This window comes from Canis lupus, chromosome 2 (assembly GCF_048164855.1).
Source record: "Canis lupus baileyi chromosome 2, mCanLup2.hap1, whole genome shotgun sequence".
NCBI lineage: Eukaryota > Metazoa > Chordata > Mammalia > Carnivora > Canidae > Canis > Canis lupus.
Genome location: NC_132839.1, coordinates 64,884,408 through 64,909,123, shown reverse-complemented (window position 1 = coordinate 64,909,123; position 24,716 = coordinate 64,884,408).

The window sequence follows — 24,716 nt, the reverse complement described above, 5'->3', positions numbered from 1 at the left end:
TACCCATTTGTGTTAAAAATCAAAAATTTTAAAAACTCTTATATACAAATGTGCGTAACTACGCCTAGAAAATTTTTGGAAGGAGACACACAACTGTTCGCCATGATTATTTCTGAGGAGTGAGTTTGGGAGGTCTACAGTAAGAGGGAGACTTATTATTATTATTATTATTATTTGAACTTGTTTAATCAATTGCAGATATGGGTTTAATAATTCTTTTGAAATATAACCATTAATTCTGCAAATGCAGAAGTATCTCCACAAAGGAATAGTGAGGATCTATTTAATTACTGCACAAGCAAAAGAAAAGACCAGGAAAGGAAGGAAAGAAGCTCCTCTCTGGGTCATACGTTCTCCAATGGGATTGGGAGCAGAGAGTGTCATCAGATCTATCCCTCCCTCTTAATCAAGTGTCATTCAGGAAAAAGCAGCTGGCTTTAGGCTTATGATGTGGTGAGTGCTGAGGACTGTCTTCAGACAACATGCCCTGAGGTTCGGTTGACCTCATGAAGTTTAGATGTATCTGTAAAAAAATCTGGGGCTATTGAAGATGAGACATGTTCTTGAGTTGCCTGTCTTTATACAATTGAAGAACCTTGGCATTCTGTGTCTGTGTGAGAAGCCAGAGGAAAATCAGGCACTGTTATTTATATCAGCCTCCCCAGTGGCAACAATTTCTGAGCAGACAGCGAGAGCCAACCTCTTACAATGTTCCTCCTCACACCAAATGCCATTAGTCATAAGAAACCTTGCCTGACTTTGTCATCCCTCCTTGTCCCAGTGCTGTTACTCCCTGGGCCTTGAGAGCCACTGTAGCCTGGGTTTTCTGGGAAGTAAGCCCTGGAGAGACATTGGTAAGCAGGAAGTTCATGAAAGAGAACCCTTGTAGAAGTGGGCAGAGGGGCGTTTGGGCTATGAGTTTGTTTCTCTCATTATGCTCCATATGCTAAGGAAAAATTGTTTTTCTTCTATTTTCCTACTCATACCACCTCACTTTGGTCACCGAATGTGTGGTTTCTACACCATGCCAATCTTTGACACCAACTGGGGGTTCTATAATGTGGCTCAATTCTGATGCCGTCTATCTGTTAAAGTTAAGGGCTTAGTCCTACAAGACTGAGCCTTCGGCCCCCTTCAGATGCCAACTTCAAGTCCAGGTAGCCACCTGGGCTTCCAGTTACCAGCCTTAAGTCAGAGGTCCCTCCTCAGTTTTGATAATTTGCTACAACTGTTGACAAACTCAGGAAATCAGTTTACCTACTAGATTCTGGTTCATTATAAAACAATACAACTCAGAAGGAGCCAGATGGAATTGAAGCATAGAGCAAGGCATGTGGAAAGGGGCTCAGAGCTTCCACTTCCTTTCTCAGGGGGCACCACCCTCTCAGCACTTCCTTAGGTTTACCAACCTGCAAGTTCTCCAAACCCTGTCATTTAGGATTTTTTTTGGAGGCTTCATTACATAGGCACAATTGATTAAATCATGGACCCTAGGTTAATTCAATCTATGGTCTCTCTTCCCTCCCTGGAGGTTGGGGGATGGGGCTGAAAGTTCCAGCCCTTTACTCACCAGGCTGGTTCCCCTGGCAACTAGCACCTTCTCCAAGGCTATCCTGGAGCCCCAGCCACCAGGCATCTCATTAGCATACCAAAAGATATGATCTCTACAGAGATTCCAAGGATTTTAGGTGTGGTGTGCTAGGAAATGGGAAGGGGGTCAGCGGTGGGACACAGATGTTCAGTCTAACAGGGCCTCAGCCAAATCAAAAGGAACTCTGAAGCTGTGATAGCCCTTCAGAATTGTTCCAAACTGGGGTATGGGGCCAGACGTTTAACCCCACTTTATTTATTATTATTATTAATTTTTATTATTTTTATTATTTTTAACCCCACTTTAATTAGTGGACTGGCACCCAAGGTATAGCTGAGAGCTATGAATACCTTCTCAAAGCTGAGGGCATAAATTTTTCAGGCATGAAGGGATGCTGGGGACTTGTCACAGTAGCCCCTCCAACACCCTCATGTTTCCCAAGTCCCCCTTCTCTCTTTCATGTTTCCCAAGTCCCCCTTTTCTCTCCTTTAAACACCTTCCAAATACGGTCATCAGTATCCTGCCCTGATCTTTTATCTACAGCTTTTGTCACTATTGCTCAATGAAAAACCATGTGAGTTCACCTCAGTGCTAAGCACTTCACATTCATTATCTCATGTGATGATAGTCCTAACAACCATTGAGGTCAGTACTACCTTGCCCCTATTTAATAGGTGAGGAATCTCAGTGTCTATTAGGTTAAATAATTTAGCCAAGGTTACACTGTTAACAACAACAACCACGTGTTCCTAAATACCAGCAAACATTGCCTATAGCCAATGGAATTTGAAGGCCAAGCCCAAAGGGAAAAGAAGTCTCAACAGGGCAATGTGAGGAGGTCAATGGAAGGAGAGAGGAGCCAATCAAAATGGTGGCTCCTGGGCACATGGGGACCTGGTTATTTCTATCTAGGTCCATCAGTCCTTCCGCAAACCACCCTAAATCACACAGGCTCCAATGGAAAGACACAACCCTTGGTCATAACTCCCTCCCTCCTAAGTCTCTCGAGTACAGAATTTCTAGTTACCACTGGCCTGAGTCATCCCTGCCCCTTTCACTCAGGGCTCTGCAAGTCAGGTTACATGGAGGGAATCTACAACCCAAAGGTACCAAAATGCTGACTATAGGTAGCCCTGGTTGTCAGGCCAACTCCTATAGGTTTACACTCTTTCACTGTATCTTGACAACCCTCCCTGCTCTGCTTAAGGGGCTATTAAAAAAATTATACTATTATTGCTATTTTTTTAAAAATCAGATGACTCTCTTTGTAAAGCTAGACGATGCAAAATAGACACACCCCCACCCCCAACTCTATCCCAATCATTGAGTTAAAGGGACTAAGGCAGTGGTGCCCATGATTTCTAGTCACTGCACTTATTTCTGAAAGGAAGAAAAGAAAAAAGAAGCCTAATGCTATTATGGTGGCTAATTAAATTTCTTCTTTGCCGTTACAATGCATTCATTTTTGAGGATCATTACTTTTCGTGTAGCTTCTTTCAAGAGCTTGGTTTAAGGTTTTAAGTTAAGGAAACCGCAAGGCAAGACTTAAAGCCACAGGCCACGCTTCCACCCATGGCAATGCGACGTGGCTTAGGGACACTCCAGGAAGAGAACGTGGTTATGGAGCAGCCATTTCTTCAGAAGTATATGAATTGCAAAGGGAGGGGGACAACTACTCCCTTTACAGGAGATCCAATGAGTTGATAGATAGGGGTGTGCTTGCATATAGCCTTTAGCTAATGCTCAAAATTCAGGGTGTTCAGTTCCTACTTAATATTCATTTATTCACAAAAAGACAAGAGTTGCCCTACGGGTGTCAGATACTCTGATGTGTCTGTTGCGGGGGAAGAGGGTAGAGAGTAGGCAACGCTCAGAGGTGGCTCTGGGAGGAAGGTAGCACGTGATCTGAACCCTGGATGGGACACGGCTTTACTGGTGCCGGCTGATGAGGCACATCTCTATCCAGATCTGTGTTCAGTGTCTTTCTGTTTATAATTTGAAATCGGCCATTGTGGATTCTTTACCATGGCCAGGGCAAACATCATGATCAGGGCTTCCTCTCTCACCCTTTTGGAGAGCCAGGGTACTAGCACCACACCAGCTGGGCTTCATTTTCCAGATGTTTGGAAATTCAGGCAAAGAAAGGAAGGGCGTCTTCTCCTTAGTTTTCTTCAGTGTCAATACATTGTTTGGCACACCACAGGCACTCAGTAGATATTTGTTAACTCACTAAAACGTTTCTCCTCCTCCCCAAGTTGTAGGTAAACTGTATGAAAATATAAAAGATAATATGACGGTACTAAATTAAAAATAGTTGCAGAAACAGGTACCAAATCTGAGAAAACAGAACATTTAGTGTCACAAAGAAGTTGCTAACATATTTCACTATAGCAAGTAATGTGCACACTTTTTAAGATTGATTTCTTTATTATTTTAAAGAGAGGGGAGGAGGTGGGTGCCTGGCTGGGTCAGTTGGTTAAGCTCCTGTCTTCAGCTCAGGTCATGATCTCAGGGTCCAGGTCCAGCTTCCTGCTCAAGGGAGCATCTGCTTCTCTCTGTCTCTCCCTCTGCCCCTCCCCAGTGCTCATTCTCTCCCTCTCTCTCTCTCTCTCTCTCAAATAAGTAAATAAAATCTTTAAAAAAATAAATGTAGGGATCCCTGGGTGGCGCAGTGGTTTGGCGCCTGCCTTTGGCCCAGGGCGCGATCCTGGAGACCTGGGATCGAATCCCACATCGGGCTCCCGGTGCATGGAGCCTGCTTCTCCTTCTGCCTGTGTCTCTGCCTCTCTCTCTCTCTGTAACTATCATAAATAAATAAAAATTAAAAAAAAATAAATGAATAAATAAATAAATAAATAAATAAATAAATAAATGTAGAGAGAGCCTGCATGCATACACACCAAATGTCTGGGGAGAGGGAATGGGAGAGAATTTCAAGCAGACTCCACTAAGTATGGAATGGATGGAGGGTCCTCCATGGCACTGAGATCATGACTTGAGCCCATGACCTGAGCCAAAACCAAAAGTCAGATGCTCAACCTACTGGCTGCCCAAGCACCCTGAGCACCCTTTTTCTTATTCAAATTAGATACTTGGCCATGATCCCTTCTAGATCTCCAAAGTCGTGGCTCACATCTGCAAAGCCATTTTGGACTAAGTTCCCCATTTTGAAAAGTAAAGATCTCGTTCACTGCACAGACTTTTCAGGCGCTGAACAAAACGTTAATCCAAAGTGAAACTGATGCTCTGTACAGCCAAATATTTAGGTAAAGGCCAAGTCCAATTTCAACAGATGATACCTGCAAGTTAAAAAAAAAAAAATCTGCTGACCTTTGGAAATGTGTGTTGGCCACAGTGAATAATAACAAAAGTATGTTTTCCATTAGAAAAAGATAGAAATTGGATATGAGGCTCGAATGATAAGGGATACCCACCCAGATTAAATAGCTCATTTTTAGCCATACCTTTTATAAAGTACCCTGAAAAAAAGAAAAAAAAAAAAAACCTGTTGGTGATACAGAGAAATAATACAATGCTAGCTACTCACCAATACTGTATAGCAAATGTCCAATTGGTATCAAACTACAAACAAAACCCCATTCTGAACCCTCAGTGTATAACTTACTTTCTGCCCTCTGCCACCCAACCCCCCACATCCTCCCACTCTCCACTGTGGTAATGATGTGAATGCGCAAAAGTCAAGACTGGGTTAAGAGGGGACCAAAAAGAATGTTTTAGATGAAATCAGATGTGACCCCTGGAATCAGGAGCATTTGCTGAGCATGGTTTTAATTACGGGACTCAGGCAGCTTCCAGATACCACTCTGCTGCAGCGTGGTATACCTCTAAAAATGTGCAGGGCCTGCCAGCCTGCCAGCAGGAAGGGTTTATGGCCTCGCACTCCATTAAAAAAATAAATAAATCAGAAGCCCCCGAGGCAGTCGCATGTTCAGAAGCAATGAAATTGCAACCTGTTTACTTCTTCGACATTTAAATTCCCAGCCCAGGCACAGTCTTACCAGCTAAGACTAAATCTTATTGTGAAGGAATTAAAATTCTTTTGCTCTGATGCAGTCCGGCTTATAGCATATGGCCTGTAGCTGAAGCCCTAGGGCTCATCTTGTGTTTTCTGAGATCTCATAAAATTGCTGAAGCCTAATGGAGGGAGAGAGTTTTGCATCTTAAAAATGTGTGGGGACTTCATTACAGCTCAAGCTCTTTAAACAGGGCAGCCTGTTGTCTAAGACCAAGGCCACTTCAAGATGCAAAGGAAATGAAGTCCATAAATGTGGAAGAATGGATCTAATATCACAGGGTGGGGGAGGGGAGGATTTCTAAGTCACTGGAAAAAGACCTGAGAGAGCTGAGGACTGAAGGTGAAAAGAATAGTCACTAGTCAAAGCCATTCGCTTTGAGAGAGAAGGGTGCCACCCATCACAATTTCCTCCTCAAAGAGTTGAAGGGTTGGTGTGACAGGTAATTTTGTGTCAACTTGGCTAGGTGATGGTGCCCAGTTATTTAATAAAACACCAGTCTATGTGTTGCTGTGAGGTATGTTTTAGATGTGCTTAACTTTTTTTTTTTTTTTTTTAAGATTCATTTATTTGAAAGGGAGAGAAAGAGAGGGCACATATAGGAGGAGGAGGGGCAGAGGGAGAAGGAGAGAGAGAATCTCAAACAGACTCCATGCTGAGCATAGAGGACCCTGAGATCACAACCTGAGCTGAAACCAAGAGTGTGCTTAACTGACTGTGCCACCCAGGTGCCCCTAGATGTGATTAACATTCAAAGCAGTAGGGCAGCCCCGGTGGCACAGCAGTTTGGTGCCACCTTTGGCCTGGGGTGTGATCCTGGAGACCCGGGATCAAGTCCCACATTGGGCTCCCTGCATAGAGTCTGCTTCTCCCTCTGCCTGTGTCTCTGCCTCTCTCTCTCTCTGAATAAATAAATCTAAAAAAAAAAAAAAAACATTCAAAGCAGTAGACTTTGAGTAAAGTAGAGGATCCTTTATAATGGGTTGGGCATCACTCAATCAGTTGAGGATCTTAAGAGGAAAGAGCAAGATCCCCTGAGGAAAAAAGAATTCTGCCTACAGAGGACCTACCTGTGGACTCAATGTCCCAACATCAGCTCTTCCCTGGTTCTTTAGTCTGTGGCCTGCCCTGCAGAGACTTGCCAGCCTCTGCAATCACATGGGCCAGTTCCTTAAATTGAACCTCTCTCTCTATCAATACATCCTGATATATAAATGCATCCTATCGGTTCTGTTTCTCTGGAGAACTCTGACTAATGGAGGTGGTATGTAAATAAACAAACCACAAAACACACACACACACACACACACACACACAAGAAAAAGAAAAAGAACTCATGTTTGATGGGTGCACCAAGCCTCTCTTGACTTTGCATTCACCTCTTTAATCCTTGAGATGATCATGTAAAATAAGCAATTCCTCCATTTTCCTGATTAGAAAACTGAGGTTTTGATCTTTCCCAGAATCACGAAGCAAGTAAGTGTTGGATATCATGTTCACTCAGGTCTATCTGTCTCCTATACCATGTCCCTTCCAGGACATCACTTGCCTCCCTACAAGGCTTATTCTGTGTTATTCTGGAAAGCAGAGCAAGGCCCCATGGGCCTCTCCACACAGACAAGCTAGTCTCAGAGAGAGAAGAATCTGTAGAGAGTAGTCAAGGTCAGAGTAAGTCCTAATGGTATTAGAGATGTTGGCCCTTTCTTTTCTTTCTAAATTAAATTAAATTAAATTAATTTATTTAAGTATTTATTTGAGAGAGAGAGAGATAGATAACATGAGGGGCAGAGGAAGAGGGAGAAGAAGCAGGCTCCCTGCTGAGCAGGAAGTCCAATCTGAGGTTTTCATCCCAGGACTCTGAGATGAACTGAGTTGAAGGCAGGTGCTTAACCAAGTGAGCCACCCAGGCACCCAGCTTTGGTCCTTTCTGAGACCAATTTGACCCTGCTCTTCCACTGCCAGGTATATGTTTTATTTTGGTTTTTTACCCCTTTTATTGAGGTATAGTTTATGCACAATAAACTGAACATGTTTTAAGTATGCAGTTTGATAAGTTTTAATATATAAATACCCACATCATTATCAGAATCAAGATCATAAACATATCTTCCCTCTCAAAAGCTTCCTCATGTATATTTATAATACTTTTCACCTTTCCTACTTCTATTTCTTTGTGCCAGCAACCACTGATCTGCTTTCAATTACTATAAATTAATTAGTGTTTTCTAGAATATAATATATAAATGGAATCATACAGCACATACTCTTTTTGTAAGAAGGGAGGGTCTGGTTTTTTTCATACAGCATAATTATTTGGGGATTTGTCATGTCATTCTAATGAAGGAGAGTCAGAAGAAAGGCAGGCAGGGACAAGAGGCCCCTACCCTAAGAGGAAATCAACCTAAAAAGAATTTTACACCACCCTAGAAGGAGCCCTCCATTCTTTCCCATGCCATAGATAGAGGACAAAAACTCGATTGGGTGACAGGCACATGGAGTGTTAATCAGATTAAAGCAGCCCACCAATAAGCCCATAAAAACCCCTAGACGTGGAAACTCTGGTGGCAACTGCCTCAGGTTCCCCTCCTATTTGGGAGCTTTGTACTATCCCTCAAAACCTTTGCTTTACTATTATTCAATTAACTTTGCTTTGCTGCCCACCACTCTTCGTCTGGTCTACCTCTTCATTCTTCAAAGCGGTGTGACCAAGAACCATGGCAAGAGAAATCCTGCGACAGTTCTCTATATCCATAATTCACCAATATTTTTTTTCCTGAGTATTATTCCATTGTATGAACATACCACAATCTATCTATTTATCTGCTGGCAGAAATCAGGTGCTTTCAGTTTGTGGCTGCTCTGAGCATTCATGTAGAGGTTATTATACATCTGCAGGGGTCAGCAGACTATGGCTCATTTTGTACTTTCCACAAACACAGCCACATTCATGAATTTATTCATTTGTCTATTGTCTATAGTTGTTTTTGCATTACAATAGAGTATGTAGCATCTTGGCTAGCAGAGCCTAAAATATTTATATTTTCCAAACCCCTGTTCTTGCATATATTTATAGAGTGACTGAACATAAAGTAGGTATATGTTCAGCCTTTCATAGAAATGGCTAAACTGTTTTCCAAAGTGGTTGTACCATTTCACATTTCCACCAGCAGGGTATGAGGATTCTTGTTGCTCTGTATCTAGCCAAAACTTAATATGCTCATTGTTTTTAATGTTGGCCACTGTAATAGATGTACAGTGATTTCTCATTGTGATTTTAGTTTGCATTTCTCTGATGACTAATGGTATTGAATCTTTTTTTCTTTTTTATGATTTTATTTATTTAATCATGAGAGACACAGAGAGGCAGAGACACAGCAGAGGGAAAACAGGCTCCGTGCAGGAAGCCTGATGTGTGACCGGATTCCGGGACTCTGGGATCATGCCCTGAGCCAAAATGCTCAACTGCTGAGCCACCCAGGCGTCCCTTGAACCTCTTTTCATGTGTCTATTTTTTGTTTCTGTATCTTTTTTGGGTGAAGTATGTGTTTTAAATATTTTTGCTATTTGGGAGGGGAAGGGTCTGTTTCCTTATTACTGAATTTTGAAAGTTCTTTATATTTTCTGGGATATAAGCCATGTATCAGATATATGATTTGCTAATATTCTTTCCAGTCTGTGACTTGTCTTTTCATTTTCTTAACAGGCTCTTTCACAGAGCTCCAGTTTTTAATATTGATGAAAGCACATTTATAATTTTTATTTTAGATATCATGCTTAGATAGTATGTTTAAGAAATCTTTGTTTTGGGAAGCCTGGGCGGTTCAGCGGTTGAGCGTCTGCCTTCAGCTTAGAGTGTGATCCTGGGTCCGGGAATTGAGTCCCACATCGGGCTCCCTGTGAGGAGCCTGCTTCTCCCTCTGCCTATGTCTCTGCCTCTCTATCTGTGTCTTTCATGAATAAATAAATAAAATATGTAAAAAAAAAAAAAAAAGAAAGAAAGAGATCTTTGTCTTACCCAAGATTATAAGACTTTCTTCTGTGAATTTTATAGTTTGGATTTTTGCTCAAAACTGTTTAAGAACTGGGGTGGTTGGGGACTCAGTTGGTAAGCACCTGTCTTTGGCTCAGGTCAACATCCCAGAGTCCTGGGATCTAGCTCTGTGTCGAGCTCCCTGCTGAGCAGGGAGCCTGCTTCTCTCTTTCCTCCCTGCTCATGCTATCTCTATCTCTCTCTCAAATAAATAAATAAAATCTTTAAAGAAAAAAAAAATTGGGATCCCTGGGTGGCGCAGCGGTTTGGCGCCTGCCTTTGGCCCAGTGCTCACTCTCTCTCTCTGTGACTATCATAAGTAAATAAAAAAAAAAAAAAAAGAAAAAAAAATTATTCAAGAACTATTAAGAAATGAACAAATTATTATTTTATTATTATTTTTATTTTTACCTAAGGCTATCGATTGTTCCAGAATCATTAGCAGGCTCCATGCACCGGGGGCCCGATGTGGGACTCGATCGCGGGTTTCCGGGATTGCGCCCTGGGCCAAAGGCAGGCGCCAAACCGCTGCACCACCCAGGGATCCCTGAAACTTTGTTGACAATCAATTGCCCCATATGCACAGGTCAATTTCTGGATTTCCTACTCTGCTTCATTAATCTGTTTGCCTATCTTTTTTTTTTTTTTTTAAGATTTTATTTATTTATTCATGAGGAACACAGATAGAGAGGCAGAGACACAGGCAGAGGGAGAAGCAGTCTCCTCACAGGGAGCCCAATGTGGGACTTGATCCCAGGATCATGCCCTGAGCGGAAAGCAGACACTCCACTACTGAGCCACCCAGACGTCCCTCTGTCTATCTTGATGCTGATACCATGCTACCTTTATTACCGTGGATTTATAAATCTTGAAATAGCAAAAGTCCTTTATTTTTTTCAGGATTGTTTTTAGCTATTCCATATCTTTTCCAACTCCATTTGAATTTTAGAGTCAATTTATCAATTTCTACCAAAAAAAAAAAAATCATGCTGGAATTTTTTTTTCATGCTGAGATTTTGATTGGAATTGTTGAATCTATAGATCAATTTGGGGGAAAAGTGGCATCTTAATAATGCAGAGTCCTCTGATCCATGACACAGTATAGCTCTCCAGTTTGGGGTTAAGTGTTCTTTCCTGTCTCTTAGGTTTGCAATTCTCAGTATACAGATCTTGCAATCACCAGCTGACTGGGAACAAGTGTTCCTCTTGTGTAATAACGCAAGATCACAAAATAAACAACATCCCGTCTTTATGTACAATGTGGATATTTTACTCATCACTTTGCATTACTTTTTGTACTTTAAAAGATCATAGTATAATATTGTTTATCTTGATTACTGAATTTTTGGTGCCCCCTTAAATTCTGGGACTCAGGTGAGTGCTTCATGCAGCTCACCCTCATCCCAGCTGTGTCTGAGTGTTTCATATTTATTGATGCTATCTTCTTTTCTTTTCTTTTTTTTTTAAGATTTATTTTTAAGTAATCTCTACACCCAAACATAGGGCTCAAACTCACAATCCTGAGATCAAGTGTCATGTGCTCTACCAACTGAGCCAGCCAGGTGCCCCACTTTTTTTCTAATTTCAATTTCCAATTGTTCACTGCTTGTATATAGAAACACAATTTTTGTATATTGATCTTATGTCCTGCAACTTGCTAAACTAACTTATTAGATCGGGTATATTTTCCGTAGATTTCTTTGGATTTTCTACATATTTGATTATGTCAATTTTCTGGAGGAGGTTGAGTAAAATTAGTATTATTATTCCCTAAAATATTTGGTAGAATTCACTAATGAAGCTGTCAGGGCCTGGCATTTTCTTTGTGGAAAGGTTTTTTGTTTTTGTTTTAAGATTTTATTTATTTATTCATGAGAGACACACAGAGAGAGGAAGAGACATAGGCAGAGGAAGAAACAGGCTTCCTACAGGAAGACTGATGCGGGACTGATCCCAGGACCTTGGGATCACAACCTGAGCCAAAGGCAGATGCTCAACCACTGAGCCACCCAGATACCCTTGTGTTTTTCTTTTCCTTCAGTTCAAAATACTATCTTACTTGCCTTTTGATTTCTTCTCTGATCCTTGAGTGTGATACTTAGTAACAGAAATAGATCTGAAAATAATTGGATGCTGATTTCTAATCTAGAGATAATATTCTTTATGAATTTAATCCAAATTATTGAGACTTTTTAATGACCCAGAAAATCATCTATTTTGCTAATCCATGTACACTTAAAAAGATGTTAATTCTGCCATTATTGGGTGGAATATTTTATAAAGGCCAATTAGATCAAGTTGGCTGTGAGCTGTGCAAGTCTTCTGTGTCTCCCTTAATTTTCTTCTGGTTGTTCCATCTATTACTAAGAGGGGAGGGATGAAATCTCCTTTATTTGCAGGTTTCTTTCATTCACCTTTCAGTTCTATCCATCCTGGCCTCATGTATTCAAAGCACTGTTGCAATGCACACACACTCAAGATACTCTGGTACATTCACAACTTTAAAAAGTCAAGTAGAGCATCTTGTTGGTCCTACCTTGCACCCTCTGTTTTCGACAGTCCCAAGGTCTTACCCTGTTCCTGCATGACTGGGATTAACAATGTATCTTCCAAACTAAACTTCTTCAGAAAAGAATTACCCAAACACATGATTTTAAAGCAGCGTGTTTTTCTCTCCTTGTGGTACTTGAAATCCCATTGGAGAAGCAAGACCATGACACTACAGCAAACAACGCAAGGCCATTTATTATTAATAGCCAGATCCGGCTCAGAAATATTCTGCAGGATTCCCAAGGGGCTGGAGTTTAACCAGCACTGGGGCTTATTTGTGTGCTTTCATTCTTTTGTTCTTCCATTCTCCCCTTTTTTCTCCAGCCCCCCTCCCCCCCCACCCCCCCACCCCCGTCCCTCCCCATATCTTTCCTCCCTTCCCTTCACATTTACTTTGTACCTAATCAGAGTCCGTTCCTTTGTCAAAAGTGGATTCAGGCAAGATGCCTGACCTCAGAGTGTGTATGAAGAGAGGCTGATTTGGGAGAAGTGGGACTTGAGTTGAGCCTTGAAAGACAATAGCTGAAGGACATATTCTGTAGGATGAAGAATGGAGTTGACACGTTCATTATAAAATGAATTCTGTGCTTGTCTGTAAAACTTGAAATTTTCATGTCTTCTATGTGATCCTGTTGATCAAAAAATAAAGGTGCTTCTTTGTCTTGTCTACCCTACTATTAAAATCACATTTACTTAATAAATATGGGGTGAGAAGAGACTAAATGAGAGAGAGATAACCATTCCTAATTATGTCACCCATGTCTAACCACTTGAGATATTTTGGTATGTTTCTAATTTGTTTCCATCTACTGAAGATAATCAGTAAATTTTATATCCTGGTTTTTAAAATATTTTTTTCAGAGTCTTCTATTTTAATTTTAGCCAATGTAATTTTAAACATAGTCTAATCGAGTGGCTAACCAACAGTTTAAAATTTCCCTATTGTCTTATATCTAGATTGTTAAAGTTTTCCCTTTTCAAAAATATTCTGCCAATACATTTTTATAAACTCTGTATTAATTATTATTATTATTAAAGATTTTATTTATTGATTCATGAGAGACAGAGAGAAGCAGGCTCCCTGCAGGGAGCCCGATGCGGAACTCGATCCCAAGACCCTGGGATCAAGATCTGAGCCAAAGGCAGACGCTCAACCACTGAGCCCCCAGGTGCCCCTGTATTTATTATTTTAATGTCTTATTAAGTGAAGGGAACTTTTAGAGATTATCAAGTCCAACCATCTCAATTTTTAGACAAGAAACTGAGCTATGAGTAATTAACTGAATTGGGTTCCCACCTCCCTCCCCAAGTTATGCTTCTAAAACTTTAACATGTATGGGGATCACCTGGGGATCTTATTAAAATACAGATCATGATTCGGTAAGTCTGGGGTAGAACCCAATATTCTGCATTTCTGACAAGCTCCCTGGTGATGCAGATGATGCACAAAATATGATTCACACATTAAGGAAAGGATTTGAAACCAAATGTGTGTGTTTGCAAAGCCCAAGCATGAAAAACTACCCGATGCTGCCTCTCTGTGCCTAGGACAGACCAGGTGACTAACTAGGACCGATGTGTAGAAGCTTTCAAATGTAATTGAAATTTAATTTGATTATCTTAGTTTAAGGATATCTTTTCTACCAGCCGTTGAAGATATGTAAGTTCTGGCTGCAATACCCAATTGGTAGAGAGGTTTAATGGAAATTCAGTGATGGAGGGCACCATCTATCATCCTGTGACCTTGAAGGTCCTCCCAACCCCAAAGTTAAGGTTTTATTATATATGTTAATATTAAACACTTTGAATATTTATCTAAATAGCTAGCTCCCCAGCCATTTAAAATTCAAGGAGCCATTTTCTGATAGAAGTTGCATTGCCAGGCAGAAAAAAAACAGATGAAATTAGGACATTTCTTTCTTTCATTCTTTTTTTTTTTTTCTCTTAAAGATTTTATTTACTTATTCATGAGAGAGAGAGAGAGGCAGAGACACGGGCAGAGGGAGAAGCAGGAACCCGACATGGGACTCGATCCTGGGTCTCCAGGATCACGCCCCGGGCCGAGGGCAGCACTAAACCACTGAGCCACCCCAGCTGCCCCTTTCTTTCTTTTTTTAACCAGACTGGTGGGAGTTAGAGACCCAGGCCCAGAAGATGGCCAGAGTTGTCACACGAAAGAAAAATCTCCCCTCCCTTCCTCCCTCTCTCCCTCCCTTCTCTTTCCCTCTTTCATTCTCCCTCTCTCTCCCCCTCTACTCTTTTGGAAAAATGAAACCTCACATTTGAGAAATTTTCAGAAATATAATTTGCATTTGAAGAAAATGTCAGAATTATTTAACACAAGATGGGAAGCAAACGTGAAAATGTAAATGATTGGGGTCTCTTTACAAAAGGAAGATAGTGTCGCTTCTTAGTACAGACACATTTCTCTTTACAAGGTTTTCAAATGATAATGTTCTCCTTGAAACATGTTAAATGTCTGAGTCGTAAATTTCAAATTGTCACTGCATGATGAGCTCCTGCATGAGAGGAAGAAGGACCACTTGTTTTTTTTTTTTTTTTTTAATGCAAGCTTCACTAAAACTCCTGAAAAATTCCGATTCGAGTCTACTTAAGCTTTCCAAAAACTGGAGCCCCTGTTTGGTGATACACAGGTGTACAAATGAGAGAGACAATGCCTCAGAGATCCATGCTGGTTAGCCAATAACTATGACCTCCTTCCAGTGTTCTGGATTTCTATTCCCAGGGACGCATCCAACTTCTCTCTGTGGGCTGGACACCTACTGCTCATTATCTACCTTCCTTGTCAGCTCAGGTGGTCCTCCTGATTCTGAATACAATAATTTCATTTCACCTTTCTCTCCTCAAAAGCACAAATCAGATTCTCCAACACCTGATCTCTACTCTTACAGCATGTCCATCATGTCCCATTGATTCCTCTGTTCCGAATGGTTCAAGAATTTAATCCCCACTGTCTCCATTTAAGTTCTTGTACTCAAAAAAACAAAACAAAAAAAAACAAACAACAACAACAACAAAAAAAAGTTCTTGTACTCAGCCTTTCTGATGCATCCCCCACACTGATACCAGACCATTCCTTTCAAAGGGCAGTTATTATTCTTCTCCTGAATATAAAGTCACACTTTGGTCTGGAATCTGTGACTGACTATAGTCAAAGTTCATACTTCCTCACCTGTCATTCAAAGCCTTCTATAAACTGCCTCCAACGTTCCCATTCAGCTTCATCCCAACCTAAGCTACAGGCTAGCCACAGAAAAGAACACACCATTCCTGAAAGATATAGTTAGGAAGTAAGTATGTATAGTGCTTATAAGGCTTTGGGTTCAAGCCTCAGCTCCACTTTTTCCAAGTTACATGGGACCTTGAAGCTAACTCTGAATGTGGCTCTCATTTTTAAAACAAAAACACTAACAGTGCCCATCTCCTATAATCACTGCAAGGATTCAAGTTAAAACTTGGAAAGAACTTCCAGTTTCTGCTCAGGCATATAGTGTTAAAACAAATGATGTTCCTGATCTTACAACAGAAGTGGAACTTCAGGCTAATGAATTTTCCATAGTCAAAGATTTGAGGTCCCAGGGCAATGGACTAGCCCACAATCTAAGGAGAGACAGTCACCCACAAAAGGGGACAAGATCCAAGGGCTTGCTTGCCTGTGGCAGCTGCTTACCTGAGGCAGATGCAGCAAGATGCCAGGAGGAAGAATTCAACTAGAATAGCTCCTAAGTGGAGGCTGCTAAGAGAGCACCGAGCCCTTGGGGCCACAGATATGAGGGAGCGTATACACATTTACAGGCTTTTTCTCCATGGACAGCACTTGGTGAAAATCTTGAGGAAGTGTCCCTCATGACTCAGGCCAGGATTGGGAAACAGCAGCCACTGGAGAGTGGACATATCACCACTTCACACACCACACTTCACACAAATAAGGACTCATTTATTGGATAGTCTGATCTACCTTGCATTCATACAGGGCTTTATTCTTTATGTTACTATAACGTGTTTGAAGACAGGAATTTCTAGCTCAATTTTTTTTTTTTTTTTTAATAGAGAGGAAAAACAGATGTCAAACAATTAGGTCCCTTTCCCAAGGGCACACGAGTTTCTTTAGAGATAGTCCAAAAATCATGGTCAAGTGCCTTTGCTATGAGTCCACTTTCTGAGTTGGTAGGAAACATCTATTCAAACATGAGATATTAAAGGTTTTATCACACATGGGTTCATTTTGTATGACTTACTGTTATCCTGTTAAGTTAAATTAGGGGTTAATAACCCCAATTTACAGATGAGAGAATTGAAGCCTAGAGAAATTAAGGCTTGCCCCAGATAAAAAGGCAGTGTTGTTAAAGTGAAGCTGAGAAAAAAAAAAAAAAAAGAGAGCTGGGGGAGAAGGGGAGAGATAGGCCTTCCTTTAAGAACACACAGATATAATCTTTTTTTTTTTTTTTTTTTGAAGGTTTTATTTATCTACTCACAAAAGACACACAGAAAGAGGCAGAAACATAGGCAGAGGGAGAAGCAGGCTTCTTGCAGGGAGCCCAATTCAGGATTCGATCCCAGGATCACAATCTGAGCCAAAGGCAGACGCTCAACCACTTAGCTACCCAGGTGTCCCAGATACAAAGTCTGATGTACTTGTATGTTACCTTTTCAAATGATGAATCCTCTTTACAGTATTCTTTTACATTTAGCCACTTAATATCCACTCCCTTTTTGCTGGCAGCCACACCCTGCTTTGGTTTTAAGGAAGGTACCCTTTCCCTGTTTGTAGCCTGGAAGACTCTGGGGAGGAGATGTGCCAGGCTCCATGCCCTGGCCTTTTGTTGGTTCACTGGGGACCACACATCCTGGGTAGACCTGGTCAAGGCCACTGGCAACAAGATCTCGTTCTCAGGTTTCTACTAGGTCCCCATTTTGATTGGGCTCTTCCTTTCTCTGGCATAGATGTTGATATGACACCCACACAGAGCAGAAAGCACCCAACTCAGAAGAAGCCAAGTCCAGAAATGAGTACCAGGTACCAGCAATGTTTTCAAACTCAAATCAAGGCTTACTTAAAATCAAATCTACCCCTGGAACTTTGCAGATATCTGAGCTATCAATCCCTCCCTCCCTTACACCCTGCCTTCTTAAACTGTTTGGGTTGGGTTTTTAAAAACTGCAGTGGCAAGAAAACCTAACTAGTATACCCTTTCATGGCTGTTAAATGAACAAAGTTATAAAAATTATAATGACCAAAATTTGGTAAGACTGTGAGAATTAGGCTCTTTCCTACACAACTTACATAAATATAAATTGATGCATACACACACACAAACATATAAACCATACCCAGTACTCAAAATTTCCACGTTAAAAATGTTAGGGTACCTGGGTGGCACAGTTGCTTGAGCATCTGACTCTTGATTTTGGCTCTGGTTAGGATCTCAGGGTCACAAAATCAAGCCCTGCATCAGGGTCCATCCTCAGAGTGGAGTCTGCTTTTCCTTCTCCCTCTTCTCCCTCCACTAACTTGTGCTCTCACTCTTTCTCTCAAATATATAAACAAAATCTTTAAAAATAAATAAACGCTATCTTACACAAATCATCAAGAATGTATGAGACTAGTTGGAAAGAGACAAATTAAAGATGTTATGACAAATAGTGATACATCTATAGAACACAAACTAAGCAGAATTTAAAATAATGTAAAATATTTACATGTTAAAATGTTCATATGAATGAGTAAAATATACACTATAAATTATAGGTGCAGTATAATTTTATTTTTGCTTATAACTTTGTGGATTTATATGCATATAGAAAGAACAGGGAAGCTATACCCTGATATATTACCAGTGGTGGGAATATCAGTAAATTTTTAACATTTTCATTTCTGACATTTCCTTTTAAAATCATGTTTAATTATTAGAGCTAAAAAAACATTTAGACAAACCTTTTTAAAGAAGAATAACTTAGAAATTTTACTACAGAAAATTAGCAAAACAAAAGGACTGACCCCACTCATAAACCCAACACTGCAATACAGTCTTTCTTTTGGAGATTCTCATGGAATTGCATATGTTTCTTTGCAGGGTTTTTCTAGCTATTGTTTTTCCTTTGTGTTGTAGCTATTAGAGTATACAAACCATTTTGCATCCCATTTTTGTCACTTAATGTTTTGTGGGTGTTTTGTGTTTTCCCAGATTATTATTAGCTATTTCCATTTCCAAAATTCAGAATGGTTATGTACCATCCCATGGATTTACTGTACTTTATTTAATCATTCCTATATTGTTGGATATTTAGGCTAATTCTTCAAAAACAAATTCTGTGTTGCTGTGTATTTAGGATGGTGTCCTCAGGAGAAATCCCCAGAAGAGAACCCATTTCATCATCCAAGGAAGGACCCTTCCAAAAGCACGTGTAAGGGACAGCTAATCAAATAAAAGCCATCACCTGGGCTCCTGATTGCCTCTCACCAGAATTCCCCTTACTATGAGATCTTTGGGAGCAGCAACTCTGCCCAAGCTCCTGCAGGACCTGTCTTCCAAGTGCAATGGAAGCAGAGAGTTTCTGAAGTCCAGAAGGAGGCTGGTACCAGGCCAAGGACTTGCTGGGGAAAAGCTAAGAAACAAGAGCAGAATAAAAATCTTTCCAATTACTTCTAAGTGCAAAGTAAGGCTTAGTGGTCATCAGTTGAATCAATATTTGACCCAGAGCCTGAGTGACTGAGGAGTTGAGTCGTTCTCTCATGTTCAAGGCTATAAAGTGGAGACTCTGTAATGGATAGGGAAGGTCCTTCCCTAGTGAAGGAGGGTCTATAATGCATAGAGGCGGGCCTTGGGTCAGAAGGCCTCAGTTCCACCAGCCAGATACATGACTCCAAGAAAGTCTTCCCGACAAAATGGGGCTAATTATACCTGTCTGCCTGGAAGGCTGAGAGCCTTCAATGAGAAATGAATAGGAAAGTCTTTTATAAACTCTAGAATGCCATGTCTCTATGAGAGATCAAGACCACCCTGCTTGAAAAGGGCAAGAAAATGACAGCGTGCTTGCTCACTACACTTAGTGCCTGATGGGTGTTTCTTCATGGATTCCATATTTACTGAGTGCCTGCTGTGTGCCAGGTCCTATTTTAAGTACTTAGGATACAACAGTCAACAAGACAGATAAGACCTTGCATGGAAGTTTACTTCCTAGTTGGTGGAGACACATTAACACAGTAAACAAACAAGTAAGCAAAAGAGAAAATAAAGTGGGTGTCAAGAAAAAATAAAGTGGGATGCTAGGGCAGAGAGTACAGGAGAGAGGGATACTGGTTTTTTGTTTTTTTTTTTTTTGTTTTTTTTTTTTTTAAGATCCAAAGGAACAGGCAATCTGAAGACATAGGGGAAGGTGCCCCAGGCAGAAGGAACAGCAAGAGCAGGATAGGGGAACATCCTTGGAGAGTGCTAGAAACTGACTTTTTGTCCTCCCACCCCTGATATGTTGAATCCAAACATCCAAGGTGATGGCATTAGAAGGTGGAGCCTTTGGGAGGATGGAGCTTCCTGAATGGGATTTGTGCCTTCATAAGAGTCATCATTCATCATTAACTAGACTTACTGTGATGATTATTTTGCAACATACACATATATTGAATCACTGTGTTGTATGCTTGAAATTAATAAAAGAATCACCATGAGTAGATGATTGATGGAGGATAGAGGGTAATATGGCAGTTTACCTACCCCATTCTCTCTACTTTGATAGATGTTTGAAATTATCCAAAAAGAAGAGCTACCACCAGAGGTTCTTCTCTGTGCCACATGGGGACACAATGAGAAGGCTGTCATCTACAAGACAAGAAGAGCTTCCTCACCAGTACCCTATTATGCTGGCACCTTGGACTTCCCAGCCTCCAGAACTAGGGAAAATGTAATTTCCGCCATTCAGGCCACCTGTCCCAGTGTTTTGTTAAAACAACCTGAGAGACTAAGACAGACTTAACGATTCCATAGGTCTGCATAGGTTGATTTAAAACAAGTCTCAATGTTCCTTGGTCAGCAAAATGTCTTCAATGTTTTCTTAACAGGGATAATAATGCCCCCAAGGAAGAATAAATTGGTTCCTGGTGGGAGTACAAAAAACCTGACACTTTCTATGTATGAAGCACAAATACATATGCAATACATACATAAATGTATAGTGTATCTGTGTTCAAATACCTTAAAAAGGCCCTTAGGAGTCAAGAGTGAAAAAAAGTTTGAGAGATATGGAGTAGAGCCAGTCAGGGCTCAGCATGGAGTCACTCAAAGGGGAGTGAAAAGTTTTTCCTTTTGTAGCAGGAACATGGGAGTCCTAATCTTCCTATGTTGTCCCTCCACTATCACCTACCTTAAGCCCGGAGAGTGACTCACAGAGAGCCAGTCTTAGAGAGAAGGAGGCTCCTTACCAGCAGAGATTTGTCATCCCAGCTCAGCTGTGAGCACCAGAAATTGCCCCAAAATGTGCTTCAGTAAGACAGAACTTGCTTTCCCCTCTCACATCAATGAATCCCAGAAATGAGGAGTCTAAGCCTGATATGGCAGCTCCACAATGACCTTGGGCACTGGCTTCTTCCTCATGATCTAAAAAGGTTGCTCAAGCTCAGCCATCATGTTCAAAGTCCAGGCAGCTGTAGTGAGGAGGATCAGCAGCACACCCCAAGAACTGGTAGGCACTTCTACCAGTTCTTCTTACATCCCTTTACCAGAACTCATTCATATTACAACCTCTCACCTCCCGCTGCTTGGAAGGTTGGAAATAAAATCCTTAGAGTAGCAATGAGCCCAGCTCACATTTGGCAATCTCTTATAAAGAAAGGAAGAGATGGGGCGCCTGGCTGGCTCAGTAGGTTGAGTCTGCCTTCAATTCCGGTCATGATACTGGGGCCCTGGGATTGAGCTCCAATTAGGGCTCTCTGCTCATCGGGGAGTCTGCTTCTCTCTCTGCCCCTCCCCCACATTGGAAAGTGTGCATGCACTCTTTCTCTCTCTCTCTCAAATAAATAAAAATCTTTAAAGGAGAGAAAATGAAAGGAGAGAACAGAAGCCAAGAGACCACTAATAGTCACTGCCACAGTGTACAGATCCCATGTGGACCCTCTCTCCCTAGAAAAGGAAGATTCCTTAAATATGCTTTCATGAGTTTCTGTCTCTGGGGCCTCCCTCTGGTACCTACTGGATTTTCTAAGGTGGCAATAAAACAGTGAGATGTGAAAGGTATATCTTCAATGGAAGAAGCAGTGTCCAAGCACCATTATTTCAAACATTGGAGTAAGAAGAAGAGAGGGAAAGAAGGAGAGAGAGGGAGAGGAGAGGCACCTTTCTCTATTCAGGTTTATTTATAGTCCTCTGTTAACACTCTATCCTCCAGTAATATGATTAGATTGTCATTCTAGAACCTGACTCATCCTCCACATGTTTTTTTCTTGCCAGGAGATGGAGGAGGAGGAAGAACTCAGATGTTCCTTTACCCTATAGGCCATCTTCCTCCAAGAGTCACCTGAAGCAGAAGGAAGATGAAGGGAGAAGAGGTCATGAAATGCAGTCGTGCATGGAGGGAGGTCTCTAGGGAGAATATCTGTGGGGCAAGCAAGCCTGGGAATACAAGTGCACAGGAAGCCCTAATAAAGGAGCAGATTCTTAAAGGAATAACCTCAGCGCAGCATGCTTAGTGCAGTAATCAGGGTGTGTACAATCATATGCTGATGGGGTGGGGAGGAGGGTAGGAGGGAGTTTCCATAGAAGCCAGCCATGACAACGGAGGTCCCTGAAGTTGGAAAGAGGCAATCAAGGCAGAGCAAAAGCCTAAAGGGGTGAGGTGGGAAATGCGCTAGGGGGACACTGGATAGTTTGTTTGAAGTGAAGGTTGTATGAGGAGGTGATGAAGGTGGCCAATGGAGGAGAAAGATACCAGAGATGGATGTTCCTGAGGAAAGTAACAGCAGATACAGTTCAGTTACTCAGCTCCAAATGTCCTTTATGAAGTTAACAGATTTTGACCAGTAAGGATCAAAGAGCCCAGACTTAGAGGTGATGGATAAGCCCTGAGCCTGGGGAGGCCTTGAGACTAAACCTCTCTGATTCAAAGAGCTACCAGACACAGGCTAGCCCGGACGCCTTTCTGCAGAACCCCCTCCAAAGCACTTTTGAAACTCCAGCAGGGGGGCACCTTGGGTGGCTCAGGGGTTGAGCATCTGCCTTTGGCTCAGGTCATGATCCCGATGCCCTGGGATTGAACCCCACATCAAGCTCCCCACAGGGAGTCTGCTTCTCCCTCTGCCTATGTCTCTGCCTCTTTTTCTGTGTCTCTCATGAATAAATAAGTCTTTAAAAAAAAAAAAAAAACAGCAGGTTGAAGATAGTCTTCTAAAATTCATGTCTACCTGAAACTTGAGAATGTGAGCTTATTTGGAAATAGGGTCTCTGTAGATGTAATTAGCTCACTTAAAGTGGATTAGGGTGGACCCTAAATCCACTCTGACTAGTGTCTTTTTAAGAGGAAAAGACATACAGAGATACACAGGGAAGAAGGCCATGGGATAAATGCAGAGATTGGAAAGTCAGGAACAGCAAGGACTGCCAGCCACCAGCAGAAGCTAGAAGAGGTAATGAAGGATCTTCCTCTAGAGTCCTCAGAGGGAACGTGGCCCTGCCAACACCTTGATTTCAGACTTCCAGTCTCCAGAACTGTGAAAATAAATTTCTGCATTTAAGTCACCCAGTTTGTGTCACCATGTTAGGGCAGCCCAGGATAAGAATGCACCAGCCCTCTGAGGCATGGTTCTATGCTCACCCAGCAGCAAATCAGCAAATCAACACAGGAGAGATGTCTCCATGGGCTCTGTGGGCCCTCCACTCAGGGACCAGGGGTAAGAGGGATGTGACCTAACAGACCAAAGAGGGGGAAGGTAGAGAAGAAAAAAGAGCCAAACTTGCAAGTGGTGGGACACATCTCCAACTTAGGCCACTAGAGATAAAGTGTGCCGGTAACTCAGAAACAAAAGGAAGCGTGTCCAACGCTCACTTCCGTTGCTATGGCAAATCCATTCTCTTCTGCATCCCACGCCTCCCCCTACCACTCTCGACTGTAAATACTTCCATAAATGTCGTGCACATAAAATGCAGGAATGCCCCTAGTCATTCTTATTTACCACCCCTGTTTTAGAAACAAAATTAATTTGTACGATGTATCAAAGTGAATATGCCCTGAAGTCTAGAAAGCCGGTGAGCCAGAAAGCCGATGTTAGACAGTACACTCTATGCCTGGCTCTGGAGGCTGAGACAAAACAGGGCAAAAGACAAAACAAACAAAAACAAACAACAACAACAAAAAACTGGCTCATGGGCTCGGGGATTTGTAATTCCAGCTCCTGTGGGTTGGATTCAGGTACATCTATACCTTAGGATCCTCACCTGCAAAATGAGTGGGTTAAATTGCCTAAACTAGCAAGCTTTCTGACACAGGGACTGGGCCTAAGGGGCCCGTAGCTGAGATAGACCTTGTGACAGTCTTCAGGCTTGGGTGGAGCACCCAGGGGCTCTGCTTGTCACTTGATGGTACAAGAGGAAGAAAGGCACACAAAGAAAATAAATCACATAGGATTTTACAGCATCATCCAAAAAGTCCCTCACTGGGGTCCAAATACCTGATTCTACTTTTTGTCCATTATTTTTTTACAAAATACTATTTGTAGTAGGATTAGCTAATGTTTATAAGCACTGAATCTGAGTCAGTCGGGCCCTATTCTAAGCACTTTTGATGTTTTATATGGTACTCTTTAACCTCATATCTATTGGGTAGGTACTATGACACCCCCCCCCCATTTTATGAGAGGATACTGAGGTACAATGGGGGTCAGTGGCTGGCCCCAAATGCTGTTAGCCCTCATGTTCTGTGATTTTTAAAAAATGATTAGAGGAAAGGGCACTTCATTTAATATCATGATAATTAACCAGGTCTCAGAGAGCAGGACCACTGCTCTGCAGGACTTCCCAGGGAGAGCCCCTCCATCTTTTGTTCGACACCTTTCCCCACCCAGCCCATTCTGGCTAAAATAGCCATCTTGCAAGGCACTCCTGAGCCAGTCAGTTGAAAATTCACATCCCCTGCGTCTGACTGCCTGTCAATCAACATCACACAGCCTGTGTGTAAAAGTGATATAACTCCCACTTCCTGCTCCCACATGGCCAATATCTTCTCATTCCTGGTGTGAGGTTTGTTTCACGGAGCCAGAAGGAACTCCTGGGGACTTCTGGTCCCATGGCCACGTTGCTGCAGCCAGCCAGGAGGGGCTCCAGGAGCTGTGGTCAGTCTCCACAGCCCCCACATGCAGAGGCGGCACTGAGGCACAAAGGATTGATGCCATTGACCCAATGTCTCAAAGCCTCACTTGGCAGAACCAGAACTGATCTAAGGCAGCCAGACAAGGCACAACTGAGAGCCCTACAGCTGTCTCTGGCACCACATGGCCTCTTCCCTACGT